The 11,156-nt window shown below is 59.9% G+C and overlaps 3 non-coding genes across 3 annotated transcripts; 1 reads left to right on the plus strand and 2 right to left on the minus strand.

The window, feature by feature from the left end:
• The first annotated feature begins 211 nt into the window (after nt 1-211).
• On the plus strand, nt 212-283 carry TRNAQ-UUG. The gene has a single exon. It is a non-coding gene; the product is annotated as a tRNA-Gln (tRNA).
• A 1,015-nt stretch (nt 284-1,298) lies between these two features.
• Nucleotides 1,299-1,371, minus strand: TRNAR-UCG. Its single transcript has one exon. It is a non-coding gene; the product is annotated as a tRNA-Arg (tRNA).
• An 8,848-nt stretch (nt 1,372-10,219) lies between these two features.
• On the minus strand, nt 10,220-10,293 carry TRNAT-AGU. Its single transcript has one exon. It is a non-coding gene; the product is annotated as a tRNA-Thr (tRNA).
• Nucleotides 10,294-11,156: the final 863 nt, after the last annotated feature.

The following is an 11,156-nucleotide window of genomic DNA, read 5'->3' on the forward strand; positions in this document are numbered from 1 at the left end:
CCTGACATTTTTGCAGCCTACAGGGAATGGAGACACAGCAGGGGGATGCAGGGACTCAGGGCAGGACCCGCGGATCCGGTAGAGCAGGACCACAGTCGCTGGAGGAGGAGAGAGAGTCCTGCGAGAGGAAGCCGCTGGTGGGAAGCAATAAGTGCAGAGTGCAAACCAGCCAGGTGAGAGTCACAGGGGTCTAGAAAACAAAACAGCAGCAGGTCCCATGGTGTAATGGGCAGCACTCAGGACTTTGAATCCTGGAATCTGAGTTCAAATCTCAGTGGGACCTGTGGCAGGTATGTTGGTTTGCTGCAAAGCCCTGGAGCTCAAGGTGCTTGGCTACTCTCTCCCTGGCTGAACTAGAGTGATTTTTTTTTCTCCTCCTCCTGGGTCACTGATGCCCACTGGAGATAGGTCTCTGGTCCAGCTGGGCCGCTAGAGGTTGGGGTCCTAGAACTTAACAGTCTGGCTAGAGATTCCTGCGGGTTGACCTGATGGTTGGGTTTCTTGCTGCTTCACCTGATGTCCACAACTTTGGTCCCTGTAGCTGCAGCTGCCACCCTCTTCCTCTTGCCCACATGGCATGTAAAGGAAGCAGGGCCGGGGCCAGGCTTCCCAGGCTGGAGCCCAGCACCTCTCCTCCTCTGGGCACCTAGAGCAGAGGCGGCTGGTGCTGACGGATCCAAGGGAAGGCTTAAAAGCCACAGAGTAACCGAGGGCAGGGCCAGAGGAGGGCAGGACCATGCCTATGTGTGGCCTTCAGATGGGCACAAAAACACTCAGCCAGCCTGCTCCCTGCCATGCCAAACCCCCACTGAAGGCCACCCACAGCGGAGCATGTGGGGTGGCTGCTGATGCTCTGTGGCCATTATCGAAGACGGTAGGAAAGCAGGGCCAGTCCCCCTGGTGGCGCCTCTTACTGTTCCCACTCTCTGTGCTCACTTTGGCAGTGGGGCAGGAGATTTTACCCCAAGAGGCTTTTCCCCAGCGGGCGAGAAGCAGAGAAACACCCAGGCTCCCAAGGGGCTATGTAGCAAGTACCCTCCAGCACAGGGACAGGGGCACACTTGGAAGAGGGAAACTGCTCCACACTCTAGCCCGGGCAGCCGCCCATTTTCTTTGGCAAGTCAGGAAGGGCAAAGGCGAGACTGGAAGCACCTGGGGCTCATGCCCCAGCCTTTGTGACACCCAACCCCCAACTCCTTCCCGGGGCTCTAGCTGAAGCCAGAGCATTGGCCTGAGCGGCTAAGAAGAGGTTCCAGCCCTGAAGGGAGCAGGACGTTCAGCCCAAAGGTAAAATTGCACAACCACGAAGGGACTCGAACCCTCAATCGCCTGATCCGAAGTCAGACGCCTTATCCATTAGGCCACGTGGTCACACAGTAAAAAGCCCTCCAGGCACTTCTTTGGAAAAGGCCGACACTGACGCATCCGACGAAGTGGGGATTCACCCACGAAAGCTCATGCTCCAATACGTCTGTTAGTCTATAAGGTGCCACACGACTCTTTGCTGCTTTTGCAGACACTGTGTTTCTCAGGTCAGCTACTGAGGGGGGCTGAGACTCTCTGGGCACAAGAAGTCGAGTTCCCAGCGACACGTGAGACTTAATTCTTTGGAGCCAGGTGCAGGGCTCTGGCAGGGAGGCTCAGGCATGGGGGATTGGGGTGCAGCGGACTGTCGAGGTGCGGAGATTTAGTCTCACTGAGGAGGAGGAGGAGGAGGAATCCTGCTGACAGGCAGTGGCCAGGGCCGGTGCAACCACTAGGCGAACTAGTCGGCTGCCCAGGGTGCCAAGTGGTTGGGAGCACCAAAAAGCACACTCAGGGGGGGCGGGGAGTGGAGGTGAGCTGGGGCAGGGGGCTGGGAGGTGCGGGGGGAGGGCTGCCCACAGCAAGTAACGGGGGCGGGGCCTGCAGGGGACCCGCTCCCTGTCCCAGCTCACCTCTGCCCGTCTTCTCCCTGAGCACACCGCCCCTGCTCTGATTCTCCTCCTCCCAGGCTTGCACTAAACAGCTGATTGGCACCGCAAGCGTGGGTGGCGGGTGTCGTGGAGCGGCGCCGGCGAGCTCCGGGGAGAAGGCGGAGCGGTGGTGAGCTGGGGTGGGGAGCTGCTGCAAGGGGGGCTGCCCGGCTCTTCCTCATGGCCCCCGCCCCTGCTCTGCCCCCGCCCCCCCCCCCCCCCCCGCCCCTGCACTCACTGCATGGTAAGTGGAGTGACCCAGCCCCAGCCTGGTCCACTCCTGGCTCCCAGCCACGCCGCCAGCAAGTGCTGTGGGCGGTTCCCCAAGTTTGGGAGCCAGGGGAGCAGAGCAGGCTGGGGCCCCAGGCTTCCATGGGGGGAAGCAGAAGGGGGCTGGCCCCAGGCCATCGTGGGACATGGGGGGCCGGCTAATTCCTGCGGGAAGTGGAGTGACCCGGCCCCAGCCTGCTCTGCTCCCCTGGCTCCCAGGCTTGTGTTGGTGTTGGCTGGATTTGTGCGGGTGTTTGTGTGTATGTGTCTGGATTCATGCATGTGTTCGTGTATATTTGCAATTGTGTGCATGTGTATGCTCTGCTGCCTTCTGCCGGCGCGACAACCGTTTCTCCGTATGTCACAGCCCCCATACCGTCGACCCCGATGGTGATTTCCCCATCTTACAAGTGCTGGCTGGCCTGACCCTTCTCCCCTTTGCGGAGTGTGGCGGGGGCTGCAGCTCACCCCCTGTGGGGCAGGAGGGCCAAGGTGCGGGGTGCTGGGCTCCAATGCACCTGGAGAGCAGCTCAGGTGAGGCAGGGCAGGGTGTGTGGTGTCCATTCTGCATTGTCTGGTGCTGGGCCATTGCACAATCCCCAGCCACGCCGCACAGCGCGCCCCGAGAGGGGGCAGGGGGCCAAGCAGATGATCCAGCATGAGGGGATCATTCTCATTGGTAGCCGTCCAGTGGCAGTGAGTTCCACAGGCCTTGGCACATGCTGTGTGGGGCAGGAGGTCCTTGTATTTGGAGCAGTGGGAGTGAACTGCATGCAGTTGTGTCTCTGAGCATGATTGTGAATATTATGGTGTGTGGGGAGGTGATTGTGAGTGTGGCTCATGGATGGAGGAGTTTGGGGAGCTGTGGGGGCCCCTGAAGAACTAGCTCAGCATGTGAATGAGTGACTGGGATGTATGTGGGGGCCGGACTGTGGGTTGGGGTGTCCAGGAGAACCCAAGGGAAGGGACTAGGGGGATTAGGGATAGAGGAAGGTGGGGATACCAAGGTGCATTGTGGGAATGTGGGATTTAGAGAGCCCAGAGTGGATGGGTGGGGGCGGGTTGGAGGACCCCACAGTGGCTGAAAAGGGGAACCCGGCAGGTTTGGGGGTAGCAGAGATTGGAGATGAGGAACCCCCCACCCTGGGGATGGACTGGGGCTGTGGGGGGATGGGAGAGTGGGGCCCAGCAATGGAGAAATGGGTTGGAATCAATTAGGGGCAGGGCACTGAGGACGGGGTGGGGCAGGAGGAAGGGGGATGGGGCACTGAGGACAGGGGAGGAGGAGGACAAGGTCATCGGGGTGGGGCAAGAGGAGGAGGTCGGCGTCGGGCACTGATGATGGGGAGGAGGAGGAGGAGGAGGGCAGCGAAGAGAAAGGCCAGGCAGAGTGTACAGGATGGGGGAGGGGACGCTGGGGGCTGAGGGATCCCCACAGATGGGGGTGGGGCTGGCGAGAGGGTCACAACAGAAGGGGAGACACGGGGGCAGGTTGGGGGCTTGAAGGGGCTGTCGGGGCCCTACAGAGGGGAGGAGGGTGGGAGTGCTGAGGATGGGGATGGGGGGAGGAGGAGGAAGTGGGGCGGGGTGCTGAGGACAGGAGGAGGAGGTCAGGGTGCTGAGGACAGGGATGGGGAGGAGGAGGAAGGGGGTGGGGTGCTGAGGACGGGGAGGGGATGTCAGGGGTGGGGCGGGAGGAGGCGGTCGGGGCGCAGAGGGGGAGGAGGTGGGGGCGGGGTGCTGAGGACAGGGATGGGGAGGAGGAGGAAGGGGTGGGGTGCTGAGGACGGGAGGGGGATGTCGGGGTGGGGCGGGAGGAGGCGGTCGGGCGCTGAGGGGAGGAGGTGGGGGCGGGGTGCTGAGGACAGGGATGGGGAGGAGGAGGGAGGGGGCGGGGCTCTGGGGCGGAGGAAGGGGGTGGGGTGCTGAGGACAGGGATGGGGAGGAGGAAGGGGGTGGGGTGCTGAGGACGGGGAGGAGGATGTCGGGGTGGGGCGGGAGGAGGAGGTCGGGGCTCTGGGGGAGGAGGCGGGGGCAGGGTGCTGAGGACGGGGGGGAGGAGGATGTTGGGGTGGGGTGGGGCGGGAGGAGGAGGTTGGGGCACTGAGGGGAGGAGGTGGGGGTGGGGTGCTGAGGACAGGGATGGGGGGAGGAGGATGTTGGGGTGGGGCGGGAGGAGGGTGGGGTGCTGGGGGAGGGTGCTGAGGACAGGGATGGGGAGGAGGGCGGGGGTCGGGGCGCTGAGGAAGGGGGTGAAGGGAAAGGCCGGGCAGAGCGGACAGGGATGGGGAGGAGGAGGCGGGGGGCGGGAGGAGGAGGTCGGGGCGCTGAGGGGGAGGAGGCGGGGGGCGGGGTGCTGAGGACGGGGCTGGGGGAGGGGGAGGAAGAGCAGGGGGGGGTCGGGGCGCTGAGGAGCAGGGCGGGGGCGAAGGACAGGCCGGGCAGAGCAGACAGGGTGGGGAGGGGACGCCGGGGGCGGGGCTGGCGGGAGGGTCACAGCGGGGACACTGCGGGGGCAGGTTGGGGGGGGGCTGAGGGGCCCCGCGGCCCCAGGCTGCCGCTTGTGGGGCTGCTCCCCGGCAGCTCAGCCCCCCCCCGCTGCTGCCCCCCAGCCCGGATCCCACGGGCCCGGGGCAGGGCCTGGCGCCTGGAACTGGGGGTCTGAGCCCCCGGCCCCCCCGTGCGGAGCCGCCAATCACCGCCCCGTCCCGCCCACCGGCTGCCACCGAGCCGCGCAGCCCCCCCGGCCGCGAGCGGGATTCGAATCCCAACGGCCGCAGCGCGCGCCCGGGGGGGGGGGGGCAGCGAAGCCTCGGGGCGAGGGAACCGGGGCCTCCCCCCACGCGCCGAGTCTCTGTCCCGCGCTCTCTCCGCCAATCAGGGAGCGGGGAGGGGCGCGGCGAAGTGACGAGTTACGGCCCCTCCTCCCATAGAGGCCGCGCGTGAGAGAGAGAGAACTACGCTTCCCAGTGTGCACCGGGAGGGGGGCGTTGCCTGAGCATCTGGCCGTCACTTCCGCTCTGAGACGAGCCAGGAACTACAACTCCCAGCCTGCCCCGGGGCGCCTCCGTCCTCTCCAGCCCAGGTGAGGGTGGGTCCCTGGGTCAACCTGACACCTCCCCCCCCAACGCAACTCCTCATCCCGCCCCGCCCCCCTTCAGCTCCTGACGGTAACTCGCGTGTCCCGGGGTCCCGGCCCTGCCCCCCCCCGCAGCGCGGTGCCCCCAGCGCCCCCCCCCCCCAGCCTGCTTCACCCGTGGCCTCGTCTCTCCCCACTCAGGGGCAGGGCTGGGAGCCAGGACTCCTGTGGTTTGTGGGGGTTTCTTTGCAACCATGAGTGGGATTGTTGTGGGTGCAACTAGACTCCCCCCTTCTCTGGTGGGCGGGGCTTCTACTGCCTGCCTGGGAGAGGGGGGGTTTCCATGATGTCACAGCCCATGGTGGGGGGGAGGTTGAAACATGTTTCTGAAGCGGGAGAGCAACTTCCCCCGCTCCCACTCACTCTCCACTAGGGGGCTGGGCTGGGATCTCTAGGGAGGGGAGCACAGGTAAAAACAGTCTCCCCAATGGAACCCAGGAGTCCTGGCTCCCAGTCCCCCTGCTCTAGACCCCCTCCACTCCCAGAGCCAGAGATAGAACCCAGGGGTCCTGGTGCCCAGCCCCCTCCCTGCTCTGACCACTAGACCCCACTCCCCTCCCAGGGGGGTGCAGGGGTCACTGGGTCTGTGTCCCAGCTCTGCTAAGGGCCGTGACTGATTTTCCCAAAGTGCTTCCTTCTGAATCCAGCACATCTGGCCCCCCGCACTCCGCCCAGTCACTGCCCACCCCCGTGTGGGGGCACCAGCACTGTGCCGGGTCGTGATGGGAAATTGTCCAAGCTGGCCCAGGAGAAACGTGTGTGTCCCTGCTGCCCCCTGCTGGTGGGGCTGAGCCCCACTGTGTGTGTGTGTGTGTGTGTGTGTGTGTGTGTGTGTGTGTGTGGTGGCTTTGCAGGATTTTGTATCCTGCAGCAAGTGACACACACACACACATTGACGCAAAGGACTCTCAGTCCCAAGAACACTCACACACAACACACCCAGAGGGGCATGCTAGCCCAACCCCAAAGAGAGAAACAATCACACCCCCAGCCACACTCACACTCACACACACACCAGAATATTCGCAATTGTGCTCAGAGACACAACCGCACACAGTTCACTCCCACTGCTCCCAACACAAGGCCTCCTGCCCCACACAGCCTGTGCCGAGGCCTGTGGAACTCACTGCCACTGGACAGCTACCAATGAGAATGGACCTTTCCAGGAGACCAATAGACATGGCCATGGCGACAGAGGGGGCTGGGCTCCCAGGGTCTGACCCGAGCTGAGACTGGTTCTGACCTAGAGGGGTCTATCCAGCAGGGGGCAGCGTGACCCACACACAGACCCACCAGAAGCGCCTTTCTTAGCAGGTCTCCCAGGCCATCCCCCACCCTGCCCCGGTTGGGTAACAAAGGGGCAGTACGGGACTCTGGGCTGTGTCACAACCCGGCCCCAGCCCCTCGCTCCCACACGCTGGTGAGTTGGGTAACTGCTGAGGGATTGCACAAGAGAGAGTCAGAGCCAGGGAGAGAACCCAGGAGTCCTGGCTCCCCCCCGACACACACCCTAACCACTGGCTCCCACTCCCCTCCCAGGGCTGGAGATAGAACCCAGGAATTCTGACCAGCAACCCCCCTCCCCCGTTCTGACCACTAGACCCCACACTCCCCTTTTAGATTTTAGTCCCGCTGCCTCTTCTATCCACCCATCCCACCTGTCCATCCCTTTGCTGCAGGTTTCTGGGGTGTCACCCCTGCTCTGCACTCCCCCAGTGCAGCCCAAGGCTTTTCCTCCCCCCAATGACATATCCTCACCCCCCTTGTGCTGGATCGTCTGCTTGGCCCCTGCCCCCTCGGGGTGCGCCAGCGGCGTGGCTGGGGATTGTGCAATGGCCCAGCACCAGGCAACCCAGAACGGACACCACCCGCCCTGCCCTGCCTCACCTGAGCTTCTCTCCAGGTGCATCGGAGCCCAGTGCCCCACACCTGGGCCCTCCTGCCCCACAGGGGGTGAGCTGCAGCCCCTGCCACACTCCACAGAGGGATTAAGTGTCAGGCCAGCCAGCCCTTGTAAGATGGGGAAATCACCACCGGGGTCGACGGTATGGGGGCTTTGCATGAATGAATCCAGCCACACACACACACAATTGCTAATATACACAAACACCCACATAAATCCAGCTAACATCAACACAACTACTAACAGATGCAAACACATGCACAAATCCAGCCACATGAACACACACACATTTGCGCAGCCACAAACACAACCCCCAGAGCTGTGATCACACCCCCCCGCGCACAAGACCCTTGCCGACAACCGCGCAAGCACGTGGCGAAATCACTTCATCCATCCATCCACCCACCCACACCTACACCATCCCCATTCTGTGCACACACCTTTGGTCACTGTGACACTGAAGACTTCAGTTGGATCTGGGGCCCAGCACCATGTGTCTTTGCTAGCATGGTTCAGCAATTCCCCATGTGTGGTCTTATGCTGGTGATTGCTGATTCCCCCAACTTTCAGCCAGTGGTGAGCTCCAACCAGTTCACACCCATTCACAGGAACCGGTTGTTAATTTAGAAGCCTTTAGAACCAGTGGTTCCAGGACAACTGGTTCTAAAAAGCTTTTAAATTTAACAAAGGCTCAGGCAGCTGTCTGCCCAGCCCCAGCTCACCTCCCCCTCTCCCCTGAATGCTCCACCCTCCTTCTCCTCTGCTTCCCCTGCTTCCCGCAAATCAACTGTGCATGGGAACCCAGAAAAAAGCAGCAGGCAGGTAAGCTGGGCACAGGGGCGGAATGGCTCCCTCTGGCTCTGGCCGAGTGCCCCAGCCCAGTTCCAGCCAAGCACCCCCAGCTCGGGCCCGGCCCAGGGAGTCGGGCCCTACGGCTGCGGCCCCGGTGCCGGCGGAGCGGCTCTGGCCCCGGTGCCGGCCCGGCCCGGGAGTCGGGCCCCACGGCCCGGCCCCGGTGCCGGGCGGAGTGGCTCTGGCCCCGTGCCGGCCCGGCCCGGGAGTCGGGCCTCGCAGAGCCGGTTGAGGTCCCGGGCGGAGTGGACCCGGTCCTGGCCCCAGGCAGTGTGGTAAGGGGGCAGGGAGCAGGGAGGGTATTTGGTTGGTTGTGGGGGTGGATAGGGGTCAGGGCGGTCAGAGGGCAGGGAACAGGGGATTGAATGGGGGCAAGGATCCCGGGGCAATCAGGAAGGAGCAGGGGTTGGATGAGGTGCTGGGGGCACTCAGGGACAGAGAGAAGGGGTGGTTGGATGGGGCAGGGGTCCCGGGGGGCCATCAAGAATGAGAGGAGGAGTTGGATGGGGCTGCAAAGGGCAGTCAGGGGACAGGGAAAGGGGGGGATGGGTCAGGGGTCCTGGGGGGGTGTCAAAAACATGGGGGGTTGGATGGGGCATGACCTCCCGGGGGGCACGACCCCCTCGTGAGGTGAGAAGGAGGGAACCGGTTGTTAATATTTTGGCAGCTCATCACTGCTTACAGCATAGTGACAACCATACTACACAATTCTCATAACTTCATATGCGTGAATGGTGTACATCTATGGGTAGAGAAATGACTTTCAGCAGATCATATCCTTTCCCCTGATACCTTACAAGTCATGCTCTATATGTAAGATCACGATTATATGAAAATGAGGAATATGGGGGTTACAGCCGCTCCCCCAAAGGTCTAGAATGTCACACTAAGATTCTATTTTCATTTACGTAACCAACTTTGACCTCTCTGCCTAACACTTATAATCACTTACAATCTATCTTTCTGTAGTTAATAAACTTATTTTAATGTTTTATACTTACTTGTGAAATTGTCCAAAGTGCTTGGGAAAGCTGCTCAGATTAAAAAGGCTGGTGCATGTTCACTTTCTTTTTGAGGAAGGGGTGAATTAATTAATGAGCTTGCACTTTTCAAGAGGTTTTGAGCAGTGTAAGACGGTACATTTCTGAGGTGCAAGGCTGAGGGCTGGGGAGATATGCTGGTGTCTCTATGTATAATTGAGGAGTGGCTTATAGAGCATTCATGCAACTTAGTTGGGTGCATTGCTGCATGTTGTTGGCTGAGTGATCACAGCACATGGAGGGGGTTTTGCTGTTTGTCACTAGTGCAGCATTGTAAGACACAGCCCAGGCTGGAGAGAGAAGAGGACAGAGCAGTTCCACAGTTTGGGATTGTACCCCGCGGATCCCACCACACAGAGATCCTGCTGTGACCAGCCGTGGTAATACTGTGCTTAGTGCCCTGCCTTGTAGCTTCAACAGCTGCACATGCAAGATGAGTTACAGTGACCTTGACCTTGTTTCCATGTTTATCCAAAGCCTCCTTTTGACAGTTGTCAGCCAAAAGCCCCGTTTCTTTTGCAAGCATTTGCATGGCTAGCCAGAGTCGGGCTTCTCCGTTAACAAAAAAGATTGATCAAAAAGGGACAAGAGGAGGCACGTTCAGCAAGGCAGCACTGGATGCTGGATCCTGAATCTGCTCTTTATCCAGCAGCTCTCTTGGCAAGCTCTGCCATGGTGCCACGCTCTGGGACTTCTCCCCGAACTGCTCCATTTTTCATCAACAATAACATGAAAAGTGAAAGGACAGTAATTCTCCATTTCCTGCAAGCCCTGCAGAGAACCCTCTAGAAGGGGCTCTGTGCACAGATATCCCCAGTGAATTGCATGGCCGCACAACACAGGGTCTCCTGTCACAGCAAATTGCAGCGGAAGCAACCTCCTTGCCAATGCCAATAGCCTTTTCATCAACTCCAGACTGAGGATTTGATTCTCTCCAATGCTCCGTTGGAAAGAAGCCTTTTCCTTCACAAGCAATTACTTGGATTGTCAAGGGAGGTCTCTTCTGTTTCCTAGGAAGACACAGGAAAATGTGAGCAGAGGAGACCAAAGCTATAGAACAAGGCACCACTGGGAGTTGAACCCAGGATCTCCTGTTTACTAGACAGGTGCTTTAGCCTACTAAGCCATGGTGCCTTCCCCAGCAAGCTGATTGCAACCACTCCACTTGATGGTCCAAGACTACACCTTCAAATTCCAAAGTAAAAATGTGCCCCATTTCCCTCAAGACTTGCAGACCTTGAGCAGGCTGGCTCAGTGCACAGAAAGCCACAGCTGAGCTGACAGAGGGCTTCTAACATGCGCTTCTCCCAGCAGCTGCTGTGATCAGATACTGATTAGTGCTCTGTGTTTCAGTCACAGCAGCTTCAGCTCAACTCTGAGTCATGGTAACCTTTCCATCAGCTCCAGATTTACAACTTAACACTTTCCAAGACTTAGCTGCAAGGAAGGGTCTTTGTGTCTTGAACAAGCACTTACAAGGATTGTGCAGTGAGGTCTTTTCTTTTCTTTTCATTAGAAGAAATAAAAGAAAGGCGCCTGACAGACAAACTAGGTTCAGCAAGGAAGAACTGTCAGGCCAAGCCAGGATCTCCTGGTGAGTAGGAAGGCTCTTCAGCCAGCTCTGCCCAAAGGCCACTATCCAGAGGCCACTTCCCACAGAGTCCAGTTATGGTTACAGACCCATCCTGAAATTAGAGCAGGATATTTTAAAGCTTATTCTCACAGTAAAGTAACACAATTCAGCCATGTTGGCACAGAGGAGAAAACACTCCATCATTTCATAGTTATTGCTACTGATCTCACTGACAAACTTTCTTTTCTCGGGGCTGCTCCCAGCACTTTAGGGAGCTTTTCCTCTTCTCCCTTCCAGCTGTGGTGATGGGACTGCAGCAGCTCCCCGGATGGCCAGTTTTGCTCTTTCCCTTACATCTTCACTGCTTTGGCTGAAGCTGTGTTTGCCACCAGTTTAATCCGTAGCTGAGACCTCAGGTACCAGC

The sequence above is a fragment of the Mauremys reevesii genome, linkage group 12, assembly GCF_016161935.1.
Source record: "Mauremys reevesii isolate NIE-2019 linkage group 12, ASM1616193v1, whole genome shotgun sequence".
Taxonomy (NCBI): domain Eukaryota; kingdom Metazoa; phylum Chordata; order Testudines; family Geoemydidae; genus Mauremys; species Mauremys reevesii.